The sequence below is a fragment of the Lutjanus erythropterus genome, chromosome 4 (genome assembly GCF_056507025.1).
Source record: "Lutjanus erythropterus isolate fLutEry1 chromosome 4, fLutEry1.hap2, whole genome shotgun sequence".
NCBI classification, from domain to species: domain Eukaryota; kingdom Metazoa; phylum Chordata; class Actinopteri; order Lutjaniformes; family Lutjanidae; genus Lutjanus; species Lutjanus erythropterus.
In genome coordinates this window covers 5288090-5305207 of record NC_139320.1, presented here as the reverse complement: position 1 = coordinate 5305207, position 17118 = coordinate 5288090, and the positions used below count along the sequence as shown (strand labels likewise).

At 37.9% G+C, this 17118-nt stretch overlaps 1 long non-coding RNA gene across 1 annotated transcript in view; it reads left to right on the top strand.

The window, feature by feature from the left end:
- The window catches only part of LOC146327383 (uncharacterized), a 41777-nt gene extending 25025 nt beyond the window's left edge, over nt 1–16752 (top strand). Inside the window, exon 2 of the long non-coding RNA XR_014769963.1 lies at nt 16506–16752. This is a non-coding gene — a long non-coding RNA (uncharacterized LOC146327383). The remainder of the gene's footprint in view (nt 1–16505) is intronic.
- Nucleotides 16753–17118: the final 366 nt, after the last annotated feature.

The window sequence follows — 17118 nt, the reverse complement described above, 5'->3', positions numbered from 1 at the left end:
TCATCACTTGAACGTAAACATGTAGTAATAATTTAGGGCACTTGCTGAAACGAGTTGTGTCATGAATCCCCAGTAATATTATTTCTGTCTACCAATGCAGCTCTGTCTGCTGTGCTGCACTATTAAGTAAGTAGCTTTAATAAAGAAGATTCGATTGTCTGAAATTTTTTTTCCAATTTTGGACAGTCTCCAAAATAATACAGTCCTTTGCAGATCCTCCACTATGCTGCTAAAGCCCACCTTGAAAAAGGTGAGGCTATCAAGTTAGCTACCTAGCAACAGCATCAGTCTTGCTGCTTCATCCCTAGACTACAAACAAGACAGCACTGTCCTTCAGGAAGGCCTGATGTGATTGGTTAATTCCCAAGTCACCTCCTAAACAGACACACAGGCTGTGGCCTTCTGTCCCAGTGATGAACCTAAACCATGAGTGAGCCAGCTCTCACCTTTCTCTGCCTAGAGATAACAACAAGCTTTGCAATCTGATTGGACACAGACCAACCGCTAACGTTAGCTACACAGGCGAACTACTAAAGCTACAGGTAATTCAAAAGTAATAGAAAGTAATAAATTACATTATTTTTATATTGTGATACTTGGATTGTTATTATAATTATAATTTTGACTACTTTGTGTAGAAGTGGAAAATTGATTGTGAAGCTCAAGGCACATATAATGCATGACTAAAATAAGAATTTTGACTTTTTTTCTGTATGGTATTGCTTTGTTGACTTAAGTAATGGAACTGAATATTTCTTCCACCACTACTGACTATCCCTGTTGTCCTCTTTGACCCATCCAGAGAGCACCTTAGGGAACCTGCACTCACAGTGCATCTGCTCTGTCTTGTCTTCCTTTCTCTCTCACATATAGAGTAAGGCTCATGCTCATGCTGCAGACACACTGTCTTGTTAATTTCCTGATTGTGTAATTATATCAGGATGTTGTTTGTGCTATCAGAAATGTTGCTAGTCATTGTTTGGGCTGTGTGTGTTTGTGTGAGATGAGTGCCAGTGATAGCAAACCTTGGCTCCATGTTTGTGCTATCTTAGCCATCGGAGACAGCAGTTCCTACACTCTTCACATAGCACACCCTTTCATCCAATGTCTTGTTTTGAATGATTGAGATGCACGGTGTCAGGAAAAGCTAAAACTTAAAGCAGTTAAAATCTGATACATCCTTCCTTCCGCTATGCAGAAACCTCAGGAGAAGGTGTGTTTGCAGGGTAGACGGATGTTTTTCGAAGGCAGAAAGAGGACAGAGATCCTATCCAGCCCATTAAATGTAATTGTGCTTGTTTAGAGTTCATTTGACGAGGAGTGGAGCCTGTGCGAAGAAGGCAGCGGAAGGGGAGGTGTCATCCTCTCACATCAGACATGAGGCTCTGGGGCCAAGAGAAGAGGAGGTGCAAATGAGTTTAGGTCACAACGAAAAGGGACTGCAAGATGGATGTGATAAGTTCCACTGCTGTTGCCCGCCCTTCCTGGCCCTGGTGATGATAATCACTCAGCTTGTTTTGCCTTTACTACCTCATGATAGAAGCCAAGGGCTACATGACAAGACTCTAAACAAACACTTGAGATGATAAAGGACAGACGGCCCGTTCACACAAGTGAGACTCGTCATGCTCTAAAAAGGCTGTTACACTGGAGACACACTTGCTTTTCCTGTATGGCCCTGCATTCTTTCTTCATTACTTTTCTGGCAATCATGCACTGCTCAAATAATCCTGTTAATCTACAGTGTAGAATTGTTCGCACACAGATGCTATTACCACTTTGTTCAGTGACAGGAACATAACCTCTACAGCCACTTAGATGCAGAAAGTATAATTTGGGCCTGAAAGTGGAGATGAGTAGTATCAAATGAGAGGACAACAGGAAACTGGAGGACGTTGGAGGCAGCAGACACTTCAAAACACAGTGTCACTCTGTTTCTCATCAGGCTCCATTACTTTTAAACTGGAAGTCTTAAATAAAGCTATATCACGATCATTCGTTCCTGTTGTGGATCAGTCCAACTGCGATGATCTTGTTTATTGGCACACTTCATCTGAGATCACTTCATGGCCCTTTTCACCAATATGGAAGTGGCCCTGGTCCAGTTAATGCAACTAAGTTTGAACCTTTCAGAGCATTTCCACCAAAAACTAATTGGTTCTGAGACGAAAAAAGTTATCAGCTTGAACCAAACAAGCATGAATTCGCAACAGCTGTGACCAGCCTTCATACATACACAAAACAGGTGCCCTCGACCAACCAGACCGACCAATCAACCGATCGACCAACAAAACGAAGCGATCTATAGAGCTGCTGGTTGCAGGGAATAAAAATAACAAGATTTCCTTGGGAACCAAAGTGGATGTGTCACAGTCTCCAGGTCGCTCTGCATTGTGCAACACCGTCTGTTGGGATTCCAAGAATCTTGAATTATACTGGTTGAAGGACGCTAAGAGCTAATTTGGTAGAAAAGGGCTTTTTGGAGTTTGGTGCCCTTGCATCAACATGACAACAGTCTGGAACAAAAATTGTGTTTAAGTGTGATCAGTACAGAAATTCAGACATTTTTCCTGTTCTATCAGACCAACACATGACCAGATCCTCCCACCTACATGACGAAAACAAGCTTGTACATGTTAGCATATGTCCTGTAAATGTTTCCTGCCAAAAGCTGCTGTCAGAATCCTTCCTGGACCTGTTTTGGAACACATCACGGAGTTTTCAATCCAATGTAATGGGATCACCCTTTAAATACCCTTTCAAACAGCTACACTAACAGGATGTGCGACCCGTTCTTCAGCCACCTCCTCGATCAAACTGGCTGCACTGCGTTAAGTAGACACCTGATTTGATGGTCAAGCTTTGTCAGATCGTCACAGCCTAAGCCCCGAGGGGATGAGCCACAAATCACCTGCTAAGACTCTTTGGAGTCAGAGCTGAAGACCTAAATCCCCAAGTTTACCTTGCTTACCTGTGCTTAGTCCTCTTACTGTACGCTCACTTCGCAGTACACAGGGCTGTGTCCTCGAAAGGCCAGTTGGTAATCCAACACCTGCTGTAAGGACACCTGGTGTCCAGATTTACTGCATTGTATTGCACAGCATTGCAAGGGCAAGGCTTGTTTTTTTACACCTCAGTTGCTAGGCTTGGAGCAGATGTTGTCCTCATTAAGAAATGAATGCAACTCAATGTGCAGCATGGAAATAAGCAACTGGAAGTGCAATTTTGATTAATTTCACGCTTAAATAACATGACTTAGCTCAGCATAGTTGGCACCTTGTTGCTCTCTATAATTGATGTGTTCTTTGATGAGTTTCTGTGTGTCAGTGAAACAAAGGTAAAACCCATTTTGAAAGGGAAACAGTTTTTTAATTCTTTACCTGAACAGCATTGTTGGACCAGCATTACTGAGGACTTTCCAGTAATAATGCTCCTTTAATAATGCATGTTTTGTAAAGGTTGTGATCTTTGAGTCAGTCCAAGGGGGTAATGTTGTGTTTATTTTCAAAAATTGGTAGTGTCCAGTATTGTTTTGTCTCTATGATTATTAAACTATTGACATTTCAAGTTTCGTTCAGTCTATTTCATCAGGTCAGGTGTTCAAATTGGTGAAGCAAGCTGTGGAGTTAGCTTGTGCTCAATTAACTATATTGATATTAGCCAGCTAACAGCAAAGTTAAGGTGTCATTACAGACCTCTGTAAATTTTATTTAACGTTACCAGTTTTCTAGTCTTTCATTAAAATTCCTCCAGATAAGGTAGGTGCTTTATCCTTAGACTCACTTTTAGCCACCGAAATTACTGTAAAACCCACAGTTATCCTACTGTTATATACTGTAATCCAATATACAGTAATACACTGTGAAAATAAATTACCATAGATGCACCGTAAAACATAGACACCAGTATTCTGCTCTTACTTTACAGTAAAATTCTTAACCGTGGTACAGTTTTGACATACTTGTACTTTACTTTAGTATTTTCATTTTATGTTATTTTATACTTCTATTCAACTACATTTCAGAGATAAATATTGAACTTTTTACTGCACTACATTTATTTTGCACTGATAGTTACTAGTTACTTTTTACTTAAAGTACATGTTCTGCTTAAATGATATGATCCAGTGCTATACCCCTAATCTACCCAGAAGTACACAAATGATCTTGAGTTGGCTCCACAGTGGCAAACAACATTAAAATGTTCTTACATGTATTCATTAGTGATAAAAACAGAATAATGTGAAAGGAGCCAGTCTACGTAATGAGTACTTGTACTTGTGATACTTTAAGTACAGTTTGGTGATAGTACTTTTGTACTTTTACTTAAGTAACATTTTGAATTCAGGGCTTTTACTTTTAGTATTTTTCTACTTTAGTCACTTCTTCCACCACTGGATATACCTTTACTTGGAAAAATGTATGAACAGTCAGAGCCAATTATTAGTTTGCATGCTACAGTATACTGTAAATCTAGAATAATGCATTTCTCATTTTTACTATTCTCTTTTGGAAGGGCATAAGTAGAAATGTTGCTCTACTGGTGAGCTTGGGGTAGTATTATTCAGGAGGATTGTTTCTATATATGCATTAGAGCTGCAATGATTAATTGATTAACCAAATATTAAATTAATCACAACTAAACTGATAATCTAAATAATAATCTTAACTAATTAATAGTTTAATAATGTAGGTGTGAATATCTTTGAGTTGTGGACAAAACAAGACATTTGAGGATGTCATCTTGGACAAAACACTGATCAACATTTTTCACCAGTTTCTGACATTTTATAGGCAAACAATGAAAATAATAAATCATTTGTTGCAGTTTTGTGTTGTATAATTACAACCAATTAATTTATTAAGCCATTTGAATTGTTGGGTTTTCCCTTTGTTTGCTTTGACCACTCTGGTTGTTTAAAGGGTGCCTCACCACATAATTGGACTGTTGGCTTTCATTGTCAACACATGATAATGAGGCATGCCCACGCTGCCCTTCATCTGAACTGGATCATAAAGCTGTTGTCAACACATCACTGACATCACTGATGCTAAATATTTAAATCTGTGTGTTGACGTGGCAGTGACACAGAGAGGATTTGACACACTATGCTCAAGGCCACTCCTCTTCCTTGTGTCAAAATATAAAATGAACTTAGATATATCATCGGTAGGAGGAGATTAAACTTCATAATTGAACATGACATTATTTAAGTTATTGCTATTTCATTGGATCTTTATGTGTTATTCCATAAAAATGCATCCTGGCCTGCTCTCAGTCTTCCTGTCTGTTCCGTTTTTCCTTGAACTCGCTGGTCAGGCAACAACTGCAGATGGCAAATGGAATCAAAAGTACATTAAAAAGAGCAGAAGACATAAAGTCTGTCTAACTGGGAATGTAAATACATTTTATTGGACTATATTGTATGCAACACTGCTCTGCCCGTGCACTCAGAAAGCAGAGGAAACAGGATGGACCAATCGTGATCTTGTTTTGTCTGATCCCATCATGAGCTCTACCTGCACAGAGCGTGCAAAATGACGAACTTAAGTTGTCTTATGCCTCTCACCCAGCCTTTCTTTAGGTACTTAATCACCTTCAGGGGGATAGTTCCTCCTTTGGCTAACCTGCCAGTCTGCAGCAGCGTGTGATCCCCGGTAAACCGTACTTACCTAACTAAATACTTGATCCGGACCAGGCCTGCAGCTAAAGATGAAGGTCTCAGGGGCCGGCTCAGAGCGTTGTGATTACAGACTTAATAGAGGACAAACATCTTAGTAGGATATACGTGACCGCTCTGCCCTGTGAATCCCACCTTTACTTGACCCGGATCGTTGCCTAACTGGCTTTTCTTAAGGTGTTCTCTCTGGCAAAGAGACCTCAGTTCAGTGGATTTTTTTTTTCTTCTTCTCAAAGTGCAGTTTGAAAATGAAGTCACACAACTCTTCATTAGCAACATTCAGCAAGTTCACGATAAAGAAAAAGGGGCAAGAAACCCACAGGCAATTTACCTCTACCTGAATAGTATATAAAATATAAAGCAATGCAAGCATTCAAAGAACACTAACACATTTTCAGTAACTGTATTTTGTGTATACTCTTCCTGGGTAAATGCTTGATTATTAATGTAGTGTTTTGTGTGTGAAAGTAATGAAACTGTAGTTTCATTGCTTTCACACTAAATCACTGTCTGACTAAATAGTTTGCTTTATAGATAAAGAAATAAACATTATATATAATAATATTATAATAACATTCACATTTAAGGGGCTGAAATTTAGACTTTTTAAACATTTTCTGTTTAACAACAAGTCTTTCCTGTAATGATATTTTTCATTATCGATTAATCTGTTGATCATTTTGAGTATGTATATGTACATAAATATGTCATTTAGCACAGCTATAAGGTGCTGGAAAACCTTGAAAATACTTGAAAAGTGCTTGAATTTGACTAGGAACCCTGTTCAAAAGAGATGTTTTTTTTCTTTTTTATATCCCTCACAAGGGGAGATTTAGATTCCCACAAAAGAGTTCAAAATTATATTTCACTGGTGCCACAAACCAAATTCCATTCTTCCAATTCCTTCATATTGTGGGGTCAGCAAATATAACTTAAAATACCTGCATAGACATATAACATGAGTGCTAAGTGTTCAAATAGTACTGAAGTAATAACATTTTAAAAAAGAAGGTAATTTATTGTATTTTTTATGAGTAAACTGACCTGACAGTCAGTGGGACATGATCTAGAGACTATGTATGTAATTTAAGTACATTAAGCCTATGAACCTATTCTATAGCCCATTAACAAATTTATGGTCAAAAACAATTCAGATTAATGAAAAGATACTGTGATATTTTGACATCCCAAGACAAATGCAGACACTTCACTGAAGACATTGAAACCCATCCTTATTTGATGTAACATATTCCAGCCAGTAGAGGGTATAAGTACTCCAAGAGGAGATCCTCTTACTCCTAAGCCTCGTTGTCTCATTGCATACCATTACCTTGCAGCTCCACGTATCCTTGGTCTGTTTGTACAGCAGCAGGAGTCACTCTGTGTTCATCAGCTGCTGCTAGGTCATGTGTAACTTTGTTGAAACGAGCTCTGTCTTCTACTTGTGGGTAAACAACAACACAAGAGCTTTAAAAAGCTAAAATAATACCTTCCAGGACGAGTTAATCTGAGAAAGTGTCCTATACCGTGTCAAGATTGTTAAATAGGGGCATGCGCTTTTGAAAGGACCCGCTAAGCCGCGATGAATCTGTTTGGGGTGGGGGTGGAGGGGTTGGGGTATTTGGGTCGTGGTGTTCACCTAGAAAGCCAGACATCAAATAGGCTCCAGCCAGAGGTGAAAGAGGGCTGAGCGGGTTAAAGGAAATAATTAGGGATCCAAAGAGTGCACCTCAGAGGCAGGCATGTTATCGAGAAACATTGCGGTCATGGCTAATTATCTGCCTTAGTCGCAGTTGAAGTGTTTCTTGAAGTCCTTGTAAAGTAAAAAGGGAGTTTTTCTTCTTAATACACTATAAATGTTATAGCGTTATTGCTGAAAACATGAAAACACTGACAACTACGTAGTACTGGACTGAGGAGTTAGACTGTTAAACTGTGGTTCACAGTTACTGTGTTTTTTTTTTTTGGATGGACCTGGAACATGGCTCAGTGACGTGCCAGAACCATGGTCCCCCAACACTATATAAGCCACACAAATGACACCTCCTCCCCCACCCTTCCCCCTTCCCTAAAGGTCAGTTATGAACGTACCTTCAGCAACTTCACTTCGGTTCCAACAACCCGACACAGAAGAAAAAAATACCACTCTGTCACCGTCCTCTGGCTCTGGTGGCTGTAACATGTCTGGACATGTCCAATAAAGCTATTAGACAGAGCGCCCATGTTTCAGGTCGTTTACAGGTCATAACGGTGTTTGATTTTATGTATTTAGTGATTTTTTCAATCATTCAAATTAAACTGGGTGGTTAATAACACATTCCTGTGGTGTGACAAACTAAGTGAGAGTTTGGAGAGCAGAAGGAAGCAGAATCCAGTAGTTGGCTAACTGAAGTCTTACTGACTGTATTCAGTGTTCAATTGGCCAAGCAGCTAAACAGCTCCTGCTCATGTATTTATGTTGGAACTTGAATTACATGTACTATATGTGTGTCTTAGTAGCAGCTCCAATGTGCCCAAGACATTAAAGGAAATGAAACATTTTCAGCCAACTTTTATAGCTGTGTTAGTCAGTTTATTTTTAGCATTACTGGGCTAAAAGTTCCATAATAACCTTTAAAGGAGCAATATGCAGCAACTGGGCATGCAGAAATGGTTGGTCTATGGTTGAAGTGAGTTGTGTGTCCCTCTGCCCACCTGTTATCCTGGAAACAAATGCCCTCTGCTCTGAAAATACACACTCTGTTGGTTAAGTGACTGCCTGCCAGACTCCATTAACACATTACTCATTTTAACTGTTATAAGCATCTACGCCTTCCACAAAATTATTAATGATTTCTTACAACTCATAAACAGACGCTAACTCATTCAGCGAACATTCGGCATTAATTTGAACTTTAATTAACGTGAAACCGGCAAGCAAAAACAGTTAACCTGGACTGGAATAGAAATCAAAATCAAAGGGAGACGCTGTGGCTGCAGCATTGACGTCAGAGAAGCAAACATTTCAACTGAACATTTTCTTTGATCTCTGATGACATAGCATGGTCATTTTATTATTCATCGCAGTAAATATATTAGATTTCTCCTAATCTAATTCAAGTGGTCTGAGAGAAAACTAGACTTCTTCTTCTAGCCTATAACAGGAGACTTTGACCAATCAAAGGTCACTAACGATAGTTGATTGCTGAGTCTCACTACCAAAACCTCAGTATTTGCAGACCTGAGAGTCAGACTGAACTAGTCTTTGTCCAGAATCAGTCACTGTACCTTTAAGTTTGCTTTTATGTACAATAGCCATTTGAGTTTTACAATGCATGAATGGTTTGTACACAGTTGCAGGTTGGCCACTTTTGTTTCAGTGTTCAAAATAGTCTAATTTGCCATTTGTGAATAACAGAGCTTTACTTGACAAGCCACATGATGCAGATAGCAACAAATGTAGGCTAGTGGAAAAAGAAATACTATCTACTTTGAAAGCGTAATACAACTTATAGTAGGTTCACATGTAGGATTATTATATTTGTAGGAAATCAAATGAATAGAATTTTCAGTCAGATCTTTAACTTTTAAATGAATTACGCAATGGTACAAGAAGAAAGTGTTATTGTTGTTGCTCAACAGTAATACTTGACACTGACATTTACCCTTTTATTAGTCTTTCACTTCCAAAGGTGAGGTTGATTACAGTATAAAAGTAATAGCCTGTAACATGCCAAACAGTAAAGAACAGGATCCATTAAAAGTGTTTCTTCAAGTACATAAAAAGAGCAGCCAAAGAGAAAGCACAGCCAGATAGGGAGGCTAGGAGGCGAGAAGCTGTTTAACTTAATAGCTCAAATTTTAAGTGTGGAGCAGTTGTATAAGTGGGTCAGCACTGAAAAACCCGTGCTGCGCAGCCGGAGAAATTTTATCTGTGGAGATCTCGGCTTCCAAAGATCCTTAATATGTCATTTTAACATTTTTAAATGAGTATGTGCTTGGACAGCGCAGCCATAAAACATGTTTGAACTCTTATTGTACTTTAGAATATTTGTAGAATATTCATCAGAAGGAATTTCAGGCATAATTTATTTCCAAACCCAGTATTAACAAAAGAAAACGATTAAAGATAGTAATATAGTCTACTAATTTACTGTTTAAATGTGTTTTGGTGCTGAAACAGTACATTTCCAGTGCATGGCTCAGTAGTTTGCATGATTACTCCACAAATTAAATGGGTCAGGGTCAAAGGTGCTGTTACATCTATAGCATAATCAGTGGAGGCACCATCATTAATTATTACTCATCAGTGTGACAGACAGGATTGTCACAGTCTACATTTTAGACATTTCCATGTTAATATGTGACTTACAGTCAGAGTTCCAGATGGCCTAACTTCAAAACCTGAAAACAGGATCAAGGCTTTAAAGGAATAGTGCAACATTTTGGGAGACACAATTGTACCTCCAGACCAGGGATCAGCAACCTTTTCTGTCAAAAGAGACATTTTTGGCATTCATATTTGAGCCCTGTAATAAAGGTAACACAGTATTATATTACTAATATAAATGTGAATGTGCTAAATTTGCTAAATGTGAATTCATTAATACATATAACCACATGAGGCTACTCTGCAGTGGACTAATCATGAGCATTTGGTACTTAAATTTTACATTTCAGTTTTCTTTTTTATTAGGGAATGCTATTATCAAATGTTGCAGGCCTACTCTGAATCATCCCCATGTTTGTGCCAAAAAAAATGAATAAAATAAATACATATATAATTATTTGATAATAAATAAAACATAAATATAGTGAAAAACTGTCAAAGCCACAGGAGAAGAGACAAAACTCTAAAGCCACAGGTTTTTCCCAAACTGTTCTTATAAAGAAAGTCAGCCATGATTGATGGCCACTTTAGTCTCAACATGATAATTACAGTTAGTACAAATGTGCATTTTAGTTTTGGTTCAGATGTACTTTTCTGGGAAAAGAGCTTTTAATGTCATTGAGGTTCCTCAAAAAAAAAACCTTTTCCTTCCTTCCAGAACTCCAAAACTCTTATTACTTCCACCAAGGAGGTTGTGTTTTTGGTTTGGTTTGTTTATCTGTCTATAGGAAAAAATCAAAACTACAAGCCCAATTTTCATGAAACCTGGTGGAAGGGTATAGAATGGGTCAAGGAAGAACCTATTAAATTTTAGAGCAGATCTGGATAAGGGGACAGATACAAATTATTTTTCACTCTCGTTAACAAGAGGCTTCAGCTAGGCACATCCATATTTTGACATATTTCTAATAACTTTGGAAATATATCCAGACATGTATACTGGTTGTTCTTGCAGATTTGCATATCCTAGATTACTGGAATATTGGCCTTCATGTTGGTCTGCGCTAACTGAGTGCCTTTCTGCAGTAGTTTAGCGTTGCATCTTGTTAGCCAGAAAGCTAGCCAACAAAAAAAGTCCAGCTGCCATGTAAGATGCTGTGCAGTCTCTGGGTGTAGATGTTGGAGATGTGTCAGCTTCCTGTCTCTTGAGCCACTGTCTTGTTTTCCATTTCTTCATATTAAATACATAAGACACAACATGTAAATAACCCAGCAGTTTTCTCCTGCCTCCCGAGTGTGTATTCAGAGCCAAAGAACACTTTCTGCACTGTACAACAGGGCTGATGAATTACACACAACATACAAAAGACAGATGTGAGACTCTGAGGTCTGGACCTGATGCACAACAGAAAACCTACCCAAACCTGACATGCATAAATTAATTTTATTTCATTTTGATGATAGTCACACATAATCTTAGTAGACCCAAGAACTATGGAACAACAACAGCAACACACACACACACACACACACAAAAAAAACATTTTCTCCTGCTATGATTATGTCACAAGAAATGATCAGAGGTGACAGCGACTCTGCTCAGATCTATTCATACACACACCAGCTGCAAAAGAATGGGTCTACACCCAGAGCAGACTGGACTGATTGTAATCTGGACCTGGTAAATGTCGGGTTGCTGGTCAGATTTTGGTTAGCAGTGGATCAGTTGCTCTTTTAGTGTAAAGCACAGTCAGAATAGAAAGAATCATCCTCCCAAAGGTTTTGATATCTATCACTTGATTTTCAGGCTGTATTGGTTGTTTGCCATTTTCTTTAGTGTGTCCTGCTGTGACCTGCAGGTTTTGATGGATGTCTACTAGCAGAATTTGTCTTGAATCTGGATGAAAAATTAACTTTTTTTTTCCTTTGGAGCACATTTTTTGCTTTACGGGTTACTTTACCCTTTCAATTGAGCCATAAAATTGATACAGCACATTTTCATATTGGCATATTTCCAAATAGCATTCCTTTTTTTTTCCCAAGACAATATAACGATTGCTATAATCAGTGGTAGGTAGAATTACTTTTACTGCAGTTGTGTAATGTTACCTCATAAAGTAACTCATTAGAGTAGATTTGCGTTACCAAAAATAAAAAACCCTTTGTGATTTCTTGCGGATTTTGGTTATTGATGACCTTGCGAGGCAGCTGGATTTGTGAGATCACGTGAGAATCCATCTTGTCAGGCTTGAATTTATTTGTTTGGTGGTTCAGCCAGTCAAAGTCCTTGGAGATACTACTGCCAGCTATGGGCGTGCTTTTAGATGTGATGATGGCAAGAAGCGTCCAAGGAAGCGACTTGTCTCGACCAAACAAGGGCGGCTCCTGAAGAGGTTAGCGTAGATACTGTGATAGCATCAGTTATATCAGAACTGGAGAGTATTTCTTCATTGAAAGAAGAGCAAAGAACAACACTGAAATGTTTTCGCTCTACTCCTGACCAACTTTGCCTAACACAGGCTAATGTCAACCAATCAGATAAAACTCTTGCCAGATGGTTCATCTAATCACCTGCCAAATGTTGTTTTTTTTTTAGGGGTGTCCCGATCCGATATTGATATCGGATATCGGTCCGATATCAGCCAAAAAACGAATATCAGATTTTATTGGACTGCATCTAAAATCTCCGATATAAGCGCTCTGATAAGCAGTCCATTTTCTGCTCCAGCACTTCTATCCATAGGTGACTCTGGTTGCTGACTATTGTTCTCTGTTTGAGTAACATCACTTGATCAAGCCTTTTCTAACATTCCACACTACAAAATAAGTAACAAAAGTATGTATGATTTGTGCTGATATCGTATCGGATCGATATCGGTATCGGCCAATACTCAAGGCTGCAATATCAGTATCGTATCGGAAGTGAAAAAGTTGTATCGGGACATCCCTATATATATTTTAAAGTTCCTGCCCTTTTCCAAACAGTTTCTCAGGACAACTTCCCAGATGGCTCTGTGTAACAAACTATCTATTGTGTCACGTTTGGTTATTAGGGCTGCAGCTAACGATTATTTTCATCGTCATTTATTTTCATTAATCAGTTAATTGTTTTCATCTATAAAAGTCCAAGATGATGTCCTCAGTTGTTTTGTCTATAACATCAAGACATTCAGATTACAGTCACAAAGGAGTAAAGAAAACCGAAAGCACTCACATTTAAGAAGCTGAAATTTTGTTTTTTTTTTCCTTCAGAAAGGAGAAGTGAAAAAAGAAAACGATTCAACAAGAGGAAAAAAACATAAAAGACATAACAAGACAGAAAGAAACAAGAATTAAAACAATCTAACAAAACGAAAAACAGTGATAAAGACATAATAAGACAAAAAAGACAAAGGGGGTAACAAAATAAAAAAGACAACAACAATAAAAACAATGTAACAAGATGTAAAAGATGTAACAACATGAAATAAACGACAAAAAAGACAAAAACTACGTAAAGGACATAAGAACATAGAAAAGACTTAAGGATTAAAACAATGTAACAAAATGAAAAATGCAGACAAAGACATAATAAGACAAAAAACTAAAGACATAAGATAAAAAAAAGTAGTAACAAGACGAAGAAGTAACACGTACAGTAACAAATACGTAAGAGTGTAACGACAAAAAAGACATCAAAACAAAAAACAGCGTAGTTGACGTAAAAGGACAAAAAGCAATGTAAAAGGTATAACGACAAAAATTGCATAGCAAGACAACAAATGACATAAAAAATGGCCTCTTTTTACTTTTACACTTTGAGTACATTTCAGAGCCTGTACTTTTTAAATTTTACTTGAGTAAAGAAGTTGAATCAGTACTTCTACTTTTACCAGTCTTTTTTTTTTTTAAACGAGTATCTGTACTTCTACTTGAGAAAAGAATGTGTGTACTTTTGCCACCTCTGCTTACAATGATCATATTTTATGAATGGGCCTCATAAAAAACACTGCACATCCCACGCTGCTACACAGACGGATGATGTCAGTGGTTGGTCAGTCTCCACTCAGCCGCTGAGTTTTTGAAGTTGTTTGTTCATTTCGTGTATTTATTCATTCATTCATCCAGTAAAATCATCATCTTTCCAGATTACTTCATGTTGCCTCAATCTGCAAGAAGAACTGTATGAAAAGCTATGGCAGACAGGTTAACATTCACAGACATGCTTGAATAATTTTGACAGGTAAAACAAACAAAAGAAAAAACTTAAGATGTTAAAAGAAGAGAAATTTCCCCTCATTTTTGATTTCACAAGCAATTGAAGAATGCTTTTGCTCCAAAACTCCTGCTGATTTATGACCCTGCTTGGAGGAGGCAGAGCATGGCTCTCTTTGTTTTGCAATCTTCAATGATTCACTGCATCTCTCCACAATACTGTGGAGTATCTGCACGCCTTACTCTGGTATGGATTTTGATAGTAGTTTAGGTTTGATTTATTTTTGTTTTGTTTCATATGAGGCTTCAAAGGCACACGCTTGTACTGTAAGTTTGTCTCACGTCGTACGTCTCTTCCAAAATATGTGACTTTTTCCATGCGATGTAAAAATGTTTTTGTTCAATGTAAAAAGTAAATAATCTGTGCCTTTTTTCGTCTAATCCAGGAAATGATTATTAGTTTTTACAGATGCTTTTATCCAAAGCCATTTTGAAATGCAGGGATCCTGTTTTATACAGCAGATTTAGCTTTGGTTTATACTGCTGCCAACCAGCTGTATGTTTGATCAAGGGACACAAACAGTTTAATGTCCCTCCTCTGGAGCTTTGAACCCACAGCGTGCCCTTTTGGCCCAGTCCTCGAGCCTCCCACTCCTCTGAGCAGTGCCCACTGCTGCTAATCCATCTGTGAGTGTTGTGTTCTTCTGGCCTCCTGTACACAATGAATCACTTTTATGAAGGAGCAGAGGAAAGAAGACTTGAAACACCTCGGTGTGTTCATTATCCTTTACTTCTACTAATGCACGGTGTCACCCTGTGCTTGTGGCACATGGATGGTAATCTGACAGAGAGCCAAATGAGAAAACCCCCCGACTCTCCTCGTCCTTTCCACGGCAGATCTTTCTGCATGTGGATCAAATCAGAATTATCCACTAATTGACTATTTACAGGGCTCGAGAAAAGCCCTAATGGACTTGATATTAAATCCCCCTCAGATATTTAAAGTGTCTTTTTGGAGTGGCTTGCCGAAAAAGTGGGCTTTTTCTTTTTTACAAGACGGCCGAGTTAAGCCCGTCAGTGCGTCGGGAATGGGCCAGCTCGGCCCAGGCGGCTGTTAGATGGGATTATGGGACGACAGTAGGCGAGGGCAGCGCGACGCAGGGGAGAGTGGAACGGCCAGATCTCCCTTCAATGACTTCCAGATGGACTGCAGGCCCAGGTTCTCTCACTGGAGATACACACTCAGCTTGGTTAACTTGTGCTCCATAAGGGGCTTAAACTTGGCTTCTTTATAATGAGATTGACTGGGGTTTTATGTGGAAAGTTAGATAACATAAATTTCAATATGCCTGCCCTGCCCTTTAATGCACTATTAAGGCTTTGACTAAGAAACTTGGACTGTTAAAGTGAAGTCAGGGATCTTTGGTGTAAACGTTTGTTGCTTTCCTTTTAATGTCAGGAGTACCTTACTTTTAAAATTGTCCAGTTGTTTGGTTTTGGTGCAGCATTTCAACTTTGCAAAACTACCAGAAGAAATGAAAAAGGAATGTCAGATGTATTTTAAGTTCAGGGTTGGATCAGATTGCTTTCAAATTTAGCCAGTTACTGAATACAGATTACATGGCAATTGTTGTAATTAGTCACATAAGACAGTGTATTACAAAATAAAATGTAATCTAATCTGAATACCAATGGGTGACTTCAACACCAAACATTGAAAGTATTGCACCTCATGCTAAAAAAAAGGTGATCCACAAATCAAATTCTTTTTAAACATCTCAAGCCATTTTCAACGCAAATAAAATGCATTTTTCATATTATATATACAGTTAGTCAAATCAAATTCAGTGTTGACACACTGGTTTGATGTTTTCCAGCCCAAGAAATGCTTGAAATCCGCCCAAATAATCCTGATAATAAACAATACAAATGAATTCATGAACAATATTGGTATTATCATGGTTCATAACAATTTTTCAATATGACATAATAATAAAACAACAATTTAAGTATCCACAAGTGGGCTAATGCAAATAGAAGGCTACAACTCAACTGCTGAGTTAACAGAGCATCAGCAGTCATGAAAACAAGTATCATAATTTTCAAAAGTGATGTATTCTTAAGATATAATCAAAAATGTAGTCAGGTCATCTTTGACAATGTTCTAATTACACAATTTTCAAATGTAATTGAGATGATTATAGTCATGTATTGTTTTGAATCTGATTATGTAATCCTAATAACATTTAATCTGTTATTACACAACCCTGTTTAATTCCCTGTTCTTTTTAGGTAAAGTGTTGTATTTTGTGTTTTTTACAGATGTGGTTGGCTCCAGCAGCAGTCCACTTCTGCTCATCCATATTAAAGGCTGAAGCTTAAACAAGACCAGAGTGAGGAAATCAGTAACAGCAGAATATTTTTTTTGCCTTTGAATAAATTGTTCTATTTTGTTGTCATTATTCTTATAAAATGTGACAGCTACCATACATAGAATAAGACCCAGTGTAAAGCTGTGCATTGTTGTCACTACTTACTAATGTTCAAATAAATGGCATCCTCAAAGATATCTTATGTAACCCTTAACATTATTGAAGAATGCTGCACACTACACAGTGCTGTTAATGTTAATGTTTCATCACAAAGTGCAGTATTGCTTATTTAAAGGGACAGTTCACCCCAGAATAAAAGATACATGTTTTCCCCCATTTATCCATCTAGATCGGTGTTTTCCAAATTTTTTTCCTGGGGGCACACAACCCAATTCACAAGGGGCCTTATCAATAAATTGTGCGAAGAGCTCATTTGTGCATAAATGAAAGTCCCTATTATTTATGCTATTTCACCTTACATTATCTTAACACATTACTAAAAACACATTTTAAAACTTTAGAAATGAGAGATAAATTATTAACAGGCCAGCTCATTGCTTTTA